The 15,148-nt window shown below is 41.6% G+C and overlaps 1 protein-coding gene across 2 annotated transcripts in view; it reads left to right on the top strand.

Annotated features, from left to right (window-relative positions):
* grm7 (glutamate metabotropic receptor 7) overlaps positions 1-15,148 on the top strand; it is a 291,232-nt gene that overhangs the window by 73,784 nt on the left and 202,300 nt on the right. The window lies entirely within an intron of this gene.

Below are 15,148 nucleotides of genomic sequence, written 5' to 3'. Positions count from 1 at the left end.
AGCAGTGCCTTTCCAAACATAGTCAAGACACCAGCGTACATCAGCATGAAGGAGAAAGATCCCAATTCAAATGAGCTTCTTGTGTTTTCTATTTAATCCTGACAATAACACACTCTTAACAGACTTTGATAGACTTTGCTTGACCAATTTCTATAAAATTAGGTGTGGTATTTATTTTATTAGGCTTTAAAACACTGCTCACTAAACCTTGGAAGTGATTCAATCTTCCTACTATAGCAATCACACTTTCATTAGGCCCTAATAAGCTTCATCAAGCACTCAGAAAACCATTTGTGAATACATGTTTTTTTTTTACAAGGTGTCAATAAACCTGTGTTTATGTAGCCATGTTGTAAACACCACTGATGGCTTACTCTGATGGGCCAATATGGCGCATATGGTCAGGATAACACTCTCATAATCAAATTTCCTTACCTGCTGTCGTGTGCATGTGCGTGTCTGTGTGATTTTTTGCGTGCATAAGCGTCTGTGCACGCGTGTGTGTGTGTGTGTGTGTTTTCTCCATGTGTTAGGGCATATGTGTGGGCGCGCGCTGAGCATGTGTGTTCGGTGCATGTGTGTATCAGTGTGTATTGCATAGGCTTGTGTGTCTGTGTTTACTCTGCATGCGCGTGTGTGTGATATCAACATGTAGTTGGCCGAGACGGTGTAGCAGTTGTCGTTGGTTTCAGCCAGGTCCTGTTGAGATGCAGTGTGTCAGGATAGTAATGTCTACTGAGCCAGAGAGAGAGAGGGAGGGAGAGAGGGAGGGAGACGGAGACAATAGTGAGAGAGTGAAAGTGAGAGAGCGGCGATAGTGAACCAGCGAGACTGAGAGCAACGAGTGAGAACACGTGTCTTTGTGTGTGAGAGCAAGAGAGACGGAGTTTCAGGTCGGATAACCTCGGGATGTGAACGCTCATAGGATATATTCATGTGAGCATCACTTTGCATCACACCATGTTAACCCACAATAGCCTTAGGACCCACCGCCGTGCAGCCCTCCCCCCTCTCCATCCCTAAAGCTGAGGCTACACTCAAGCTAGTATGTGCGAATCCTATTTTTGGACACATGATCAACTCACTACCCTTGTCCTGTGATAAATAATCGACACAAAATCAGTCTCAGCTCGCTGCATCTTTGATATCTGACAGCCGGCCCTCACTGCTTTGTGGTGCTCAGTACACTAAAGGCAGGATTTGTATTCACAGAATTGCTTGTCCCTTGCAGATGTTTAGTGCTTCAAGTGCTCTGTCAAAGCAGCCCAGCCGTGTTAATTCCAAGTTAACAAGGCGCTATTGTAATTTGGAGGCAACGTCCTGTTTGACGCATGGATGCCACCTTCATCTACGCCCATGATGGATGATGTACATCTCCTCTTTTGTTAATCAATTTTTAAACATTTTTAGCGAGAAAAGGTTAGTTTTCTTTTTTTGAGACTCTAAAGCTCTGGCAGAATCAAATAGAATAGAATAGAATAGAATAGAATGAGATGTAGAGTTTGAGAATAGGTAAGTGGCTACTGCCTAAACAGAGAATAGTGAAAAAAGAGGAGCTTAAGCTTCCCAGTGTCCTGCCTTAAATGATTATAATTAATGCATTAATTAGCTACTCTTTCTATGTCAACATATTTGTCTTAACACCACACAGGGGTGGTGGGAATGTATCTTAAAGCATTGGGGAGATGTAGTTTTGAGAAAAACATGCTCACTCCTCATTAATATGCACATTTATGCAACCAGGTGCTCCAGAATCTACACAGATCATCTCTATAGGGGAACCTGTGCTGTAAGTATTGTGTCTCTATTGTCTCGGAGTTACTGTGTGCACAAAAATGTATCCACACACTGATAGACAGACCAAAACCACCATGATGTCATAATGTCCCGCAAGTGCAATTCATTCCACCCAGTCATTTTCTATTCAGACCTTTTATCTGCCATTTACAATACCGGCAATTTTGTAACCTCAAGCTCTTGGCACTGTAACAAAAACAGTGCTACCCTGAACAAAGCGTCTTAGCTCGCTGGGCCATATCTGCTCTTTCTGTGATCCAACGATGGCCTGGGAGTGTAATCTGTCCCCATTTTAGGATGTATGGCAGGCAGGGACCGAGCTTAATCTGGCCTATGATAGCTAGCAAGCTAGCTTTAATCACAGGAGACTGGGGTTGTTGTTGCGAGGATGGACTGGTGTCACCAGAACAAATCACTGAGGGGAGATTCATTGTGAGTGCTGTTGTGTGGAGCAACTATCTCTCTGAAACATGCCTGGCGCAGTGCTGAACGACATTTAAAAGCCCCACAGAGAGCTGGATGCTGCGGAGAAGAGTGCGTGTGAGTGTGTGTGTGTGTGTTTACATGAGAGAATGATACTGGGAGCCTGGAGCATATCCACTCAATAGTCAAGTGTTTCATTGCTGCTTTTAGCAGAATGCTGCTGCTCTCACCAGCACTTTGCTGTTGAATGCAACAAATTCACACCATGTAACCACAGGATCAATGCGTGCGTGTGGCTGTGCACGTAATGTTTGCGGGAGGCCTCAAAAACAAAATGAATGAATAAGCTGCCATTTGGTTGATGATTGCTTAATGGGTTCTGGGCAGCCCACAGTACAGGGCACATTGTTTTGGCAGGGGGAGAAAGAGTGAAAGGTGAGAAAGTCTGAGAAGGAAAGAGGGGGCAAGCAGTGAAAAGTGAGCAAGTACTTAAGAAAGAAAAATAGCAAACCGAATAGAGAGATTGATAGAGAGGGTGAGAGAGAGAAAGAGAGAGAGAGAGAGAGAGATGATGGGAGTGACACTGAACAAGTGGGAGACACTGTGAATGAAGGATTGGGCCAGAGTTGATGCATTCAAAGCCTATTGTTTAACAAGATAAACAAATGAGCTGCCTTGGAGGCCTGCCTCATTACCACACAATTGAAACATAATGCACGTAAATAAAGGCATCTCCACAATGCAAAATATATATCTACACAAAGGCAAATATTTCCTCTCAAAGGGGAACAGTGTTGCGGTAGCAGTCAAACAAACACGCAGTGAAAAAGTGAGGGCAAGATACAGCAGCTCCATCTGCCTTTCCAGGTTTTTCATTGCCATACAGTTCCCCTTAATGTGCTTCCAACAGAGTTTGTTGAAAGCTCATGGCAGATCGGTTTCAGCAGTGCACTAAAACTGTGAATCTCCAGAGCACTCTATAATTATTATAAAACAAAATAATGTCGGAAGCCCATCCAGCTTTCCAAATGGGCCAAATTAAAACGTTCAATGTAATTGGAAGTGTGCCATTCTATTAAGTGAGGTCATTCAAGCCGTAATTTAATTGCTGAGTCATTTCTAAAAAGTTGATGTGGGTTTGAACCCCTCATGTCGCCTCAATTCTTCAAGTCCTTTCTCCTAATGTCCTCTTTTCTTCTCTTCTTCTCTTCCCCTCTCTTCTCTTCTCTTTTCTTCTCTTCTTCTCTTCCCCTCTCTTCTCTTCTCTTCTCTTCTCTTCTCTTCTCTTCTCTTCTCCTCTTCTCTTCCCTTCTCTTCCCCCTTCTTCTCTTCCTTCTGTTCTGTTCTTTTCTCTTCTCTTCTCTTCTCCCCTTCTCTTCTCTTTTCTTCTCTTCTCCTCCTCTCTCTTCTCTTCTCCTTCTTTCTTTTCCTCTGATGTTCTTTTATTCCTTCTTATTCTCTCCCTCTTCCTCTCCTCTCTCCTCCGCTGCTCTTCTGTCTCCACCTGTCTCACTTCCTCCCTCCCCTCCTCCTCCTCCACCTCCACCTCCTCTTCTTCTTCTGTTTCAGGCAACAGCAAGGTGAGAGTCGAGGGCAGTGTAGGACAAATGAATTAACAGCATCAGATTAAATAGGATTACTCCACTCAGTGACAGAGAGGGGCTCAGCGCCCCTAATGAATTATGTAAGCACAAGGAGCCCTGACCAGATTTAATGGCATGCTGCTGAGCTGCTGGTGGAATATATACACTACCTGGACAAAAGTATTGGGTCACACCCCTTCATCACTGAATTCAGGTGTTTATTCCAGTCCCGTTGCCAAAGGTGTTTAAAATCAAGCAGCTAGCCATGCAGTCTGCCTTTACAAACAGTTGTGGCTCGTCCTAAAGAGCTCACTGAATTCCAGTGTGAAACTGTAATAGTAATGTAAAAGGATGCGTCCAACATCAGTGTCTGACCTCACAAATGCTCTTCTGGATGAACGGGCAAAAATTCCCACAGACACACTCCAACATCTGGTAGAAAGCCTTTCCAGAAGAGTGGAAGCTGTTCTAGCAGCAAAGGGGGACCAACTCCATATTAATGCCTATGGATTTAGAATGGGAGGTCAGAGAAGCTTCTGTTGGTGTGATATGTAGGTGGCCCAATACTTTTGTTCATGTAGTGTATGTGTGTGTGTGTGTGTGTGTGTGTAGGTGTGTATAAGGGTGGTAGTGTTAAATAGTAGAGAGCAAAATGAGGTATTAGATTTCATCAAGACATAAAAAGGAACATAGATGTCAGGGTAATGTGTGTGTGTGTGTGTGTGTGTGTGTGTGTGTGTGTGTGTGTGTGTGTGTGTGTGTGTGTGTGTACGTACATACCAAAATGGCACATATAAATAGGCAAATACAGTACAGCTACATCTAGAAATATGGAGGTAAAAATCACATTTAGAGACATAGAAACAACACAAAGTTGTGGCACATATGCCATGAAAGCATCTTACTGGCCTATTGAAGTGGTTTTCAACCTGGGGCTCGGGACCCCTCACAGGGTGGCAAGATGATTTTAAGGTGTTTGGAGAAAATTTCTTATTTATCTTATCCAGTGACACAGTTTTCTTTTCTCTCTACTTTTTGTTTGTTTCAACCTGAAAAGGGAAAATCATTCCTTAGCTGTACTGCTTGTGACACATAGGGTCGTGAGTGGGCATCACTTTATTTTAAGGGGTCACAAGCCAAAAAGGCTGAGAGTCACTGGCGTATTATACTGCAGGAATATTGTCAGAATGATCACCCCTTGGCCCACTATCATCCTGTTCTATGTTGCTGAATAAATGCCTCGCTGATGAGGAGAGAGAAAAGGAAAAGAGCAGAAACAGCACAAAAGCAGGAGAGGGGAGGAAGATTAGATGGAGGAGTAGAGCGGGCATCAGTGAGGAGAGAAAGGAATGATGGGAGGAGGAAGGAGAGGATAAAAGGATAAAGAAAGTGAACTTGTTGGCACTGAGGTGTGAGTGCTCCTCAGACTGTTTTGCCCAAATGAATCACTCACCGTCAAGCTGAATGCTCCGAATGCACTGCTTTTCGAATATAGTGAAAATAACAATGCACTGCTACGGGCACACACACACACACACATGCACACGTATATGCACACACCAGTCTAATGAGTCAGAGGGTGTATTACTATGCAGAGAGTGGCCTGTTAGTTTCTGCTTCATTTACCCGTCCGTCTGCAGCCTGGAAAAAAATAACAAGGTGCCGACATATGCACGCACACTTGTGTGTGTGTGTGTGTGTGTGCGTGTGTATTTGTTGTGGCGCTTTTATGTGTGTTTTTGTGCCTGAGCGTCTGCCTGCGTGGATTTGTGTACTGCCAGAGAGAGAGAGAGACAGACAGCGAGAGAGAAAGAGAGAGAGCGAGATCGGAGAAAATGAGAGGTTGTAATGAAATCAGTGATTGCTGTACCCCCAGCCAGCAGGGTCATTGTAATTAGGTGTGATTAGGACACTCTCCCTCCCCCTTTCTCCCAAGCTTTCTCACACACACACACACACACACACACACACACTGTACACACAAATTCATACAGTGACATGGGAGACATGTGGCTAAATGAAGCTGAAATCAACAGGGCTATGCCTGCATAGTAATTCACTATCACTATATTACAAGTGTGCATTGCAAATAATTATCATTTCCTTTTAACTGCAGTCTTTTTAAACAAACAGACAGCAGATTGTGCTTTGACTAAGTGATGGCATGTGGATGTTTCTCTCTTGATGATGATTTTTGCTGCACTTTTCTTACCACACAGGGTTAAAACAAGCGATTCATTCCGCTCTTTCTCTCATGGGCCTTTGCTTTGTGGCAGGTTGCTGTGTTTGCAGGTGGTTCCCCTTGCTAAGGTAATAGTTGTAGCATTCACTGATGTCACCGTGTCGGCAAAACAGTTGGCTCACGTCGGGGAAGAGATCAAAGCGAACCTGACACGCATGCAAACAGCAAACATGCTATGTGCTCCCAAAACTCATAGGGAGTGAATAATTCTGAAAATAACCTTGTGGCTCTTGTGTTTTTATTAATTATCAGTGTAATGGCTTGAAGTAGCAGTGTAATCAGAAATTGTATAATAACAAATTTGTTAACAATGCAGCTACTTGACAGACATTAGGCTGTTTTTTTTTTTTTTCTGATGTTTTGGTGAAGTAGATGATAAGCAACAGCTAATTGTAGCCCTAGTTCTTGATATTATAATTGTGATTATAATTTCAATTTAATAGAGCTGCTATTAGGTTGAACACGTTTTGTGTAGGCCTGTTCTTTCATTGGATGTGGACATTCGGTATTTCAAAATCACGGTTGTTTTGACGGTGTAAACTTTACCTCGAATTATGTAACTCTGGCAGCTTCCTCAGACACACTGCCTGCTGCACTCTCAGGTTACACCAAACATCCACAGTGAAAACTATATCTACGGTCATATCACCCCAAAAATATGTTTTTACAGAGGTGGATTGGTCTGGGGTGTATTCTCAGCAGCGCAGATGCTACTGAGTGATCAAAGAGATATTAAAGGAATATTACAGGAATACTAATACAGGCAGAAGTGTGTCTCTACGATCCTTTGCTCCTCCACAACCACGTTGCTACTTGTCACTTTGATCATGAAGATGACACTACTCTAAATAGTATAACTGAGTATTTATAGTATGCAGTTTAGAGAATATCATAGATCCAGGACAAAACTGACAGAAGTGCAAGACTGAGAGAAAAAGGCACTTCAGCTCCACACACCACCATGGATTTATCAACACACAGCACAGTGAGGCTGCTGATATTTCAGAGTCATGGTCAGGGTCATAGATTCTGACTTGCACAAACCTGTCAGATGAAGGATCAGTGGGTCAGGCAGACTAGACTAACACATTCAACTAAACAACCCCTCTGCCCCTGCACTCTTTCTGCTATTAGAGGATAGAGAGGGGGGGTGGCAGATGTCATTCCTCCTGGCCTTACCACATTATGAATGTGCCCATGTTTTATCATGATGGAAGTATCAATCAGATGACGTGAAGTTGGCCCATTTGCAACCTAAGCATCCCCTAATCCATGGTATGTTTCTAGGCGACATGTATGCTCGCCTCGTACTGATTTAGCTTTACTTCCAGCTCAATGTCTGGCAAGGGATCCATAAGCCTTCCAGTCCCATCAGCATTGAATAAAATCAGCGTAAGCCACTCATTTTTTTCTGCTCTTTACAGTTCATTTTTATGACAAGGACAGTGAGCTAGGTAATCAGTTTTGTCCATATATGCATTATTTATTTGGTTTGAGAGCTTGAGACCTTGCTGTTAACCCTATAAAGCCATTTGTATCATATATGATACACATTTTCAATTCCGTTTTTCGTTTTCAGTTTAATCAATACTTGACCAAAATACTGTTGTATACCTTTGAACACTTCCCCTGTTCACCCTGGACCATACCATTGGCACTTCAAGTACATATCATATATGATACACCAGAAAGGTCCTGTAATAACATATTTTTTGATTTTTCTTTTTTTATATATATTTTGTTATAGGACTAAAAGGGTTCAATTTCAAAAAACTGGAATTTTCTGCCAATTCTTTCACAGTTCAGGCTTTATAGGGTTAAGTCCAGCAACCGGAAATGCAAAGAAAACAGCAAATATGGGTGGGCCGAATTAGGTCAGTTCAGTATCAGTTCTTCTGAGTTCCATTTCTATAGTTGTAAATTACAGGCTATTGACACTGATTGGTTGACACTGGCTGAAAACTTTGTTTCTGTGAACTAAGACACTGGTTACTATATCAACACTGTCTTAACTAAGGTAGATGAGTAGATTGTAAGATTGCTGCGGTTGGTTATATGGCATGTCTAGGTTTTAATCTCTTCAATCGATAGGGAGCTCAGTAGAAAAATTCTCTGCTGCCTGCTTTTTCTTGATTTTTTCCCTTGATTCCAGGGTCCGTCAGGTAGCCAGTGTCCTATGATGAAAGGATGCCAGAGGGTACATAAGGGAGGTCAGGTAAATATGACAGTATAAGCCCTTGTGATGATTTATCCTTTGAAGTCAGTTCTGACTTGGATTGGGAGCCAGTGAGGGGAGGTCAGAATGAGTTTAATGTGGTTCAACTTTCTGGTTCTCGTAAATATTCTAGCAGCAGCATTTTGTATGAGCAGGAGGTTTTTAATACTGGAGTTTAGTACTGTATTTGCGTCGTGACAAAATTAATGCATGCATAAGAGTTTGAATGTCAGCCATATTTAACAGAGGATGGATTTTTGCAATAATGTGAAGATGGAAATGCTATCTTTTTCCTTTCTTTGATGTGGTAGTCAAACAAGGGTATCATTAACAAAACATGGTACTTTTCTTACCTCGTAGCTTAAAGCAACAGTGGCTTCCGTATGAAGACAACACAATGCAGTTTGTGCATTTGTGCATTTTTTTTTTTTTTTGTGAGATCCATTTGTATTGTCATTAAACTGTAAAGCAGCCTGTTAGTGTGCAATTATGTTACAGTTCATCTTATTGCATACTGTGATTATTTTCCAGATTTGGTACACTCCTGTGCCATGCACCTTTAAAGGCAACTACATTCGTAACAAACATTTTCCCTATACTCTAAAACCTGCCTCAGACTGTGCAAATTTTGCTGTCTTTAGGTTATCCAAGATAAAATGCTTATGTCAGTAACAAATGCTTTCATCGGAAACGATGCCATCTTGATTTATTCAGTGAATCACAGCTACGGACGATTTAGTGTTTTTCAGTGCAGATTTAGTGTTGAGTCATATCTTCACACAGCTCTGGCAATATCTGAAATTTTGAGCCATATTCTTGCAGTTTGGCTGCTCTGCAGGTGAGTGATCATCATGCTGATGGCCGCCTGTCATATGGTTGAAAATCACATAAAATTACATTACTCATTACACTGATTTAAGCAGGCAGCCCCCGATCAGCTTTGAGTTCAGGGGTATTTAAAAGGCCTGTGAAGGGACTTGCGGGGTTTTTCCCCCTCCAAACCAACAGAATTTGATCTATATGCATACATATGCCTGACATTAACTTTTTGTCTCACCTGCCAATTGCTAGTGATTTCAAAAGAAAAGTGAGAGAGAGAGAGGGAGATCCACTGGTTTGGTGAGCTCTGACATCTGCAAACACACTTTTCCGCATAAACTTTTGTTACTACTTCTCTCAGTCCTTGTGTCTTTTTTTCTTTCCTTCTTCATCATTCCTCGGTCTTTTGCCGCCGCCGCTCACTTGACTTTGCTCGACCACCGAACCACTGAGCCAAACTCCCGCCTCATCACCAATCACAACACAGGAAAACTGACATGACACATAAATAACCAATTACAAATGACAAAAGTAAACAACAAAGTTTCGCTCCAATGACATCACAGCTCACTGCATACCTGCAAGCAGTGTATTTAAAGTGACAGAACACATTTTAATGAACAGTTTAATGAATTGAGCTAAACATGTTTGGACCTATAAAACATGACTTAATAACTAGTCAAGAACACTATACTTTTAAAAAGGACAAATAAAAATGCCCAGGGGCTACGCACAAATAAGATTTTTGGCCTTCATCTTTATTCATTTATTTGTTCATTTATTTTCAGTGGCCTCACACCTGCTATGTGTGGCTGTGGGAAAAAGAGGCACAAACCAAAGACTGTGTAAGTACTAGGTTTTCAAATGTAACTTTTAGCAGCCAGCGTGGATTTCACCCCTTATTGATGCATCTGCCTACTAGTGCTTGGTGGTTATATCTTACCCTGTGTGCAGTGCTTACAAAAGACACACACACACATACACCTATTACTGCTGAGTGACGTCCAGTCAGTGCTTCAGTGCTAGCCTTTGTGCTCTGTGCCATATGTGCTGCGTAGGGCCTGTCAACTTGATTTGGTTCGGAGATCACACCGTCTAACATCACACCAGATGTGGCCTGCTAGCTAATTAATAAAGAAAAGAAAAGAGCGGCTGTGGAGAAATACAGCGGTGGGGAAACAGAGAGAAGGAAACAGATTGGGGTTAGGGAGAGAAGGGAATGATGATGTGGGTCTGATCTGGCATGAACTCACACATGAACACACACAGACACAGGCTTGTGAATGCACATATTATGCAAGGACACACACATGTATAGACAGTACACATTTACGAGATCATACACACCCAGGTGCTCACACACACACACACACACACACACACACACACACACACACACACACACACACACACACACACACACATTTCCACTCTCAGACAGGTATTTGCATTTGAGCATATGCACAGAGGCTGTTGCCATCCAGTTGTCATTTAAATTCCATTCATTATCCCCCCCCCAAAAAAATATGATGCAAGGGAGCTTAATTTTTTTTTTTTTTTTTTTTTTTTTGCAATATTTAAGAAGTTTAATTGAATTTAGCCATTTCTGTACAGCTTTTGTGATTAGATAAAGTAAAAATAAAAAATGGATGGAAGCCCAGCTGCACTCTCTGTTTCTCTCACTTTGTCTTTCTCTCAAACACGCGCGCGCGCGCACACACACACACACACACACACACACACACACTAATATGCACTCATACACACTGTTTAATCTATCTAATTAAGGTTCAGAGCTGTCCTGTTGGAGAGCAAGCTGCTGGTCGCCATGGCAATTAGAAAAGCTCATATGTTGATAATCCCTTGGCTTGGCCTGAGATTTTTCCTATAAGCCATGCGCACACACACACACGCACACACACACACACACACACACACACACACACACACACGTACAGAATAAGTTCTCCATGACTACCTCAGTCCTGAGCTGTCTTTGAAGCTGTTTGAAAGCTCTCATTTAATAACTTGCCTGCAAATAAATAAAAAAATAAGTAAAAATAAAAAAATATGGACTTCTTGTTTTTAATTCATTTCTTTACCATTAAATTATAGGGCCTAAATTTTACACTAGATGTATTCTAACATTAGCCCAGTGTACATCTTGTCTGTCATAATGATGGACAACCCTGACTGCATCAAATATCCAATTTTTTACGTAGAGTATTATTAGTCTAACCCTCATAGATAGATAGATAGATAGATAGATAGATAGATAGATAGATAGATAGAAAGAAAGATGTAAGAACAACATAAATCCTGTGAACCTTGGTCTAAACTCTCCCAGGCTCTTAACACCATAACTGTGCACTCTGACCTCCCCATAGATAAACACTTGAGGCTATATATGGAAGCCAAAGGCCAGGGGACACAGGCAATACCCCCCCGTCACAAATCATACACTGGTCCTCCCAGACAAACACACTCATTTAATAGACATCAGCGTTCAGCAGAAGGTCAATAACTGCAAGTCCTCTGCGATCGGAAGCACACGGAAATGTCAGATGGAAATGTCAATAACCATGTTCCGTGTATCACTGTGGCCACCTAGGCTGTTTTTTCTCACTCTCTCTTTGTCGCTTGCTGTGTGACGCTCTCTGCTTCCTTATTCCAGTCAGGTAGGCAGAGGCTTCTGCCCCCTTGAATCAATTTTGGATCTCTCCCTGTCACTCTGTCATTCTCCCTCTCTCCCTCTCTCTCTCTCTCTTCTGCGTTAGTCACTCTTCCTCTCATTCCCTCCCTCCCTGTGTTTTCATTTCTCTCTTTTGCTGTCAATCCCTCTGTCTTCACTGTCTATCCCTCTCTGTCCTTCGTCACTTTCTCACCTTTTCTCCCTCCGTGTCGCTGTCTGTCTCGGATCAATGCAGCTTTAGCCATTGTCACCTTCCCGCTCAGGATGTATTTGTTTCTCCATGCCTCCTCTCTCTTTATTTCTCTCTCTCTCCTTTCCCCCTCTATCTCTGCCACTGTGTCTTGGATCAATGCGGGGTTTAGCCACTATCACATTCTGGCTCGGGTCGTGTTTTATTGAGGTTGTCAAGGTACTGACCTTTCCCTGTCCGGAGGAAGAAAGAGGCATGCCAGCAGGTATGATGGAGGAAGAGAGGGATGACCAAGCCACTTATGATCCCAATCTATCAGAGGGACAGAGAGGGGAAGGGCGTGCAAAATAATATATTGTTTATGTTGCACAATACCTGTTGCAACCATTCAAGCATACCAAGTGTCCGTTCTGAGAAGTAAAGCTACTGTCAAACTACCAAACACATACTCAGAACTAACAAAGATTACATTGAAATTTAAATTAAAATGGTAAACCATATACAAATATTAATGAAATTAATGAAAAGCCCAAAACTATGATAAACATAATCCTAACCAGCACCTCTCAAGATCTTGAGGAACCTGATCTTAAAAGATGCTCTGTGCAGCTTATTTTTAATCACGATCATGAAAATGTTCCATGGGCCTTGAGTCTCACCTTAAATATATGGGTAAAGTATTTCTGAACATTTAAAAAAGTCTGTAAAATAATTTTCAGCAGATACATCATCCCTTGCTTCTCCTATTAGATAGTATAAACACAAGTGTAGTAGAGCTTGAATTGTGACGATTTTGACCTGAATCCGACCTGCCAACCACAATCAAATGTTGAACCCTATCCAGCCAAAGTCTGAGGAAACTGTCAAAACCCAGTGGTCCAAGCCCCAGTTGGACAACCAGAAGCAGAGGCCTAAAGAAAACACAGCATCTCTCTTGTAGACATGTATCTTTATGTCACTCATTATAGTCTTTTGGCCTGCTATGTACCAACAGTCACAACCATCCAAAATTACTTCAATGACTTCTTTAATCAATCCATGCCTCAAGAAAACATTTTTTTCAGTCATATTAAACTTTGAGTGCCATGGTTCATCTTGGTTTAGTTGATGTCAAACAGTCAATTTTTGCAGCTAAGTAAATCCACACAGCACATCAAGCTTTGATTTGGACCAGCATGGCATGCCAAGTAAATATGGCTGACACATTATCCACTATCCATTAAAAGGTAAAAAAAAAAAAAAGAAATAGCTCAGAAAAACATAAAATATGAAACCCAAGGCTAAAAATCCTACCCTGTCCAGACCTGACCCAACTGGAAATGGTTGGGTCCAGTCGGGTGCAGGGAGACATCTATATCTCTTAAGTTTAGCTCAACTGATGTAAAGGAAAATGTTGAATAGATGACTGAAGCCTATCCCAGCATGCATTAGGTGAAAGACAGGAGACAGGAGACGTCTGTAGATTGGAAGTTTGGAATCACATTTCAAGGCACCTACACATGTGGCTTGGGTATGATGTTCAAAAATCACATTTCGTGTGTTTTTTTTGTTGTCCAGACTTTATAAAATCAATACAATCTAGGTATGCATGCCCAAATTCATTTTTCATGGATTTTGGCCGGAAGTCAGTTTGGCTCCATTGACCTCAGACTTGTGTTTAGGAAGTTACTAGTCAGTTTCTGCTTACACTGGCACCACAGGGACCGCCCCCAGCCTCATCCCACAGCCTCTCTATGGACTCACCAGGTGGTCCCTCATAGTGTCCAGCCACACTTACCGAGCCAACGCTCCCAAGAAGTCGCAGGGAGGTCAGTCCTGTGAGTCAGTCTGCTGTGCTAGCTCTTTGTTGATTTTCCAAAACCCCTCCACGCTCCACAGGCAACAGTGGATGTTTCAACTTGGTGATGCCCCCTCTGATCTCAGGGTGGCTGATAGTGTTTCTGTTTGTGGGAAAGAGAGAGAGAGAGAGAGCGAGAGATACAGAGGGAGAATTGTCCTTACCTTGAAACAGTCAAGGTCAGCTCGAGGTGCATAGATGCTGGACTTTAATGTATCTTTGTTTCATGTTACCCTTTACTCCTTTCTTCAGTTTACAAAAGTGAATCAAATGTCACATGTTTTCTTTCACTGGTTTCAGTTTGTCGCTCCTGGTGGACAAAGATTACTACCGACCATTACCTGCCACCTGAATTTCATGTAGACAAACAGAGAAAATTGATGGTGTTTCTCTGCCTCAGATGGTGGGTTAAGAATATAAGAATCTTGAAGCTTTAAAGTAGAAAATAGATTCTTGCAGTCTTAAAGCAGATTTTTTAAGGCTCTTGTGTAAATTGGACCACCCTTACCAAATACAACAAAAATGTCTTATTTCTAGTCAAAATATCTCATTACACTTAAAATAAGACATGATCACCTCAGACGTAACTTGTTTTTAGACAATTGTCTCTTGTTTCAAGTGAAAATTTGCTTGAAACAAGTGAAAATTTGCTTGTTTCATTGGCAAAATTTGTTTCTTGTTTCTAGCTAATTTTCACTTATTTCAAGTGAATTTTCACTTTTTCCACTGGCAAATTTTGCCAATGAAACAAGCAAATTTTCACTTGTTTCAAGTGAATTTTCACTTGAAACAAGTGAAAATTGTCTAAAAACAAGTTACTTCTGAGGTGATCATGTCTTATTTTAAGTGTAATGAGATATTTTGACTAGAAATAAGACATTTTTGACTTGAAATAAGACAAATAATCTTGGTAAGATTTTGCGTTTTTGCAGTGCATAGATACAAACATGTATACACACACAGACACACTATCAACAAACCAAATCACTGCTGAGATAATGTGGTGCTTTCCTATGAGAGGCCTACTATCTATCTGGGTGTTCAGACTGGAAGAAAAGTAACAAAGGAGTAAAAAAGGAAATGTGAGAATGAGAGGTAAAGGATGAGTAAAAGCCAAGAACAAGAGAAAAGAATAATGTCTCCTCTTGGGGTAATGTCCTTTTGGTATTTTGCTTTCCTTTTCTTTTCTGGCTTCACTTCTCTGGGTTCATTTCAATGATTTCATAATATGGAGGTGTCACTGTGCAGGACAGTGTAATGGACAGACATGATGGGGTTTCTCCCTTTTTGTAATTGGTTCCATGCCTTCCTTCTTTCTTTCCCTGTCTGCTTTATTTCTTTCTTCCCTGT

The sequence above is a fragment of the Myripristis murdjan genome, chromosome 5 (assembly GCF_902150065.1).
Source record: "Myripristis murdjan chromosome 5, fMyrMur1.1, whole genome shotgun sequence".
Taxonomy (NCBI): Eukaryota; Metazoa; Chordata; class Actinopteri; order Holocentriformes; family Holocentridae; genus Myripristis; species Myripristis murdjan.
This window is presented reverse-complemented; position numbering and strand designations above follow the sequence as displayed.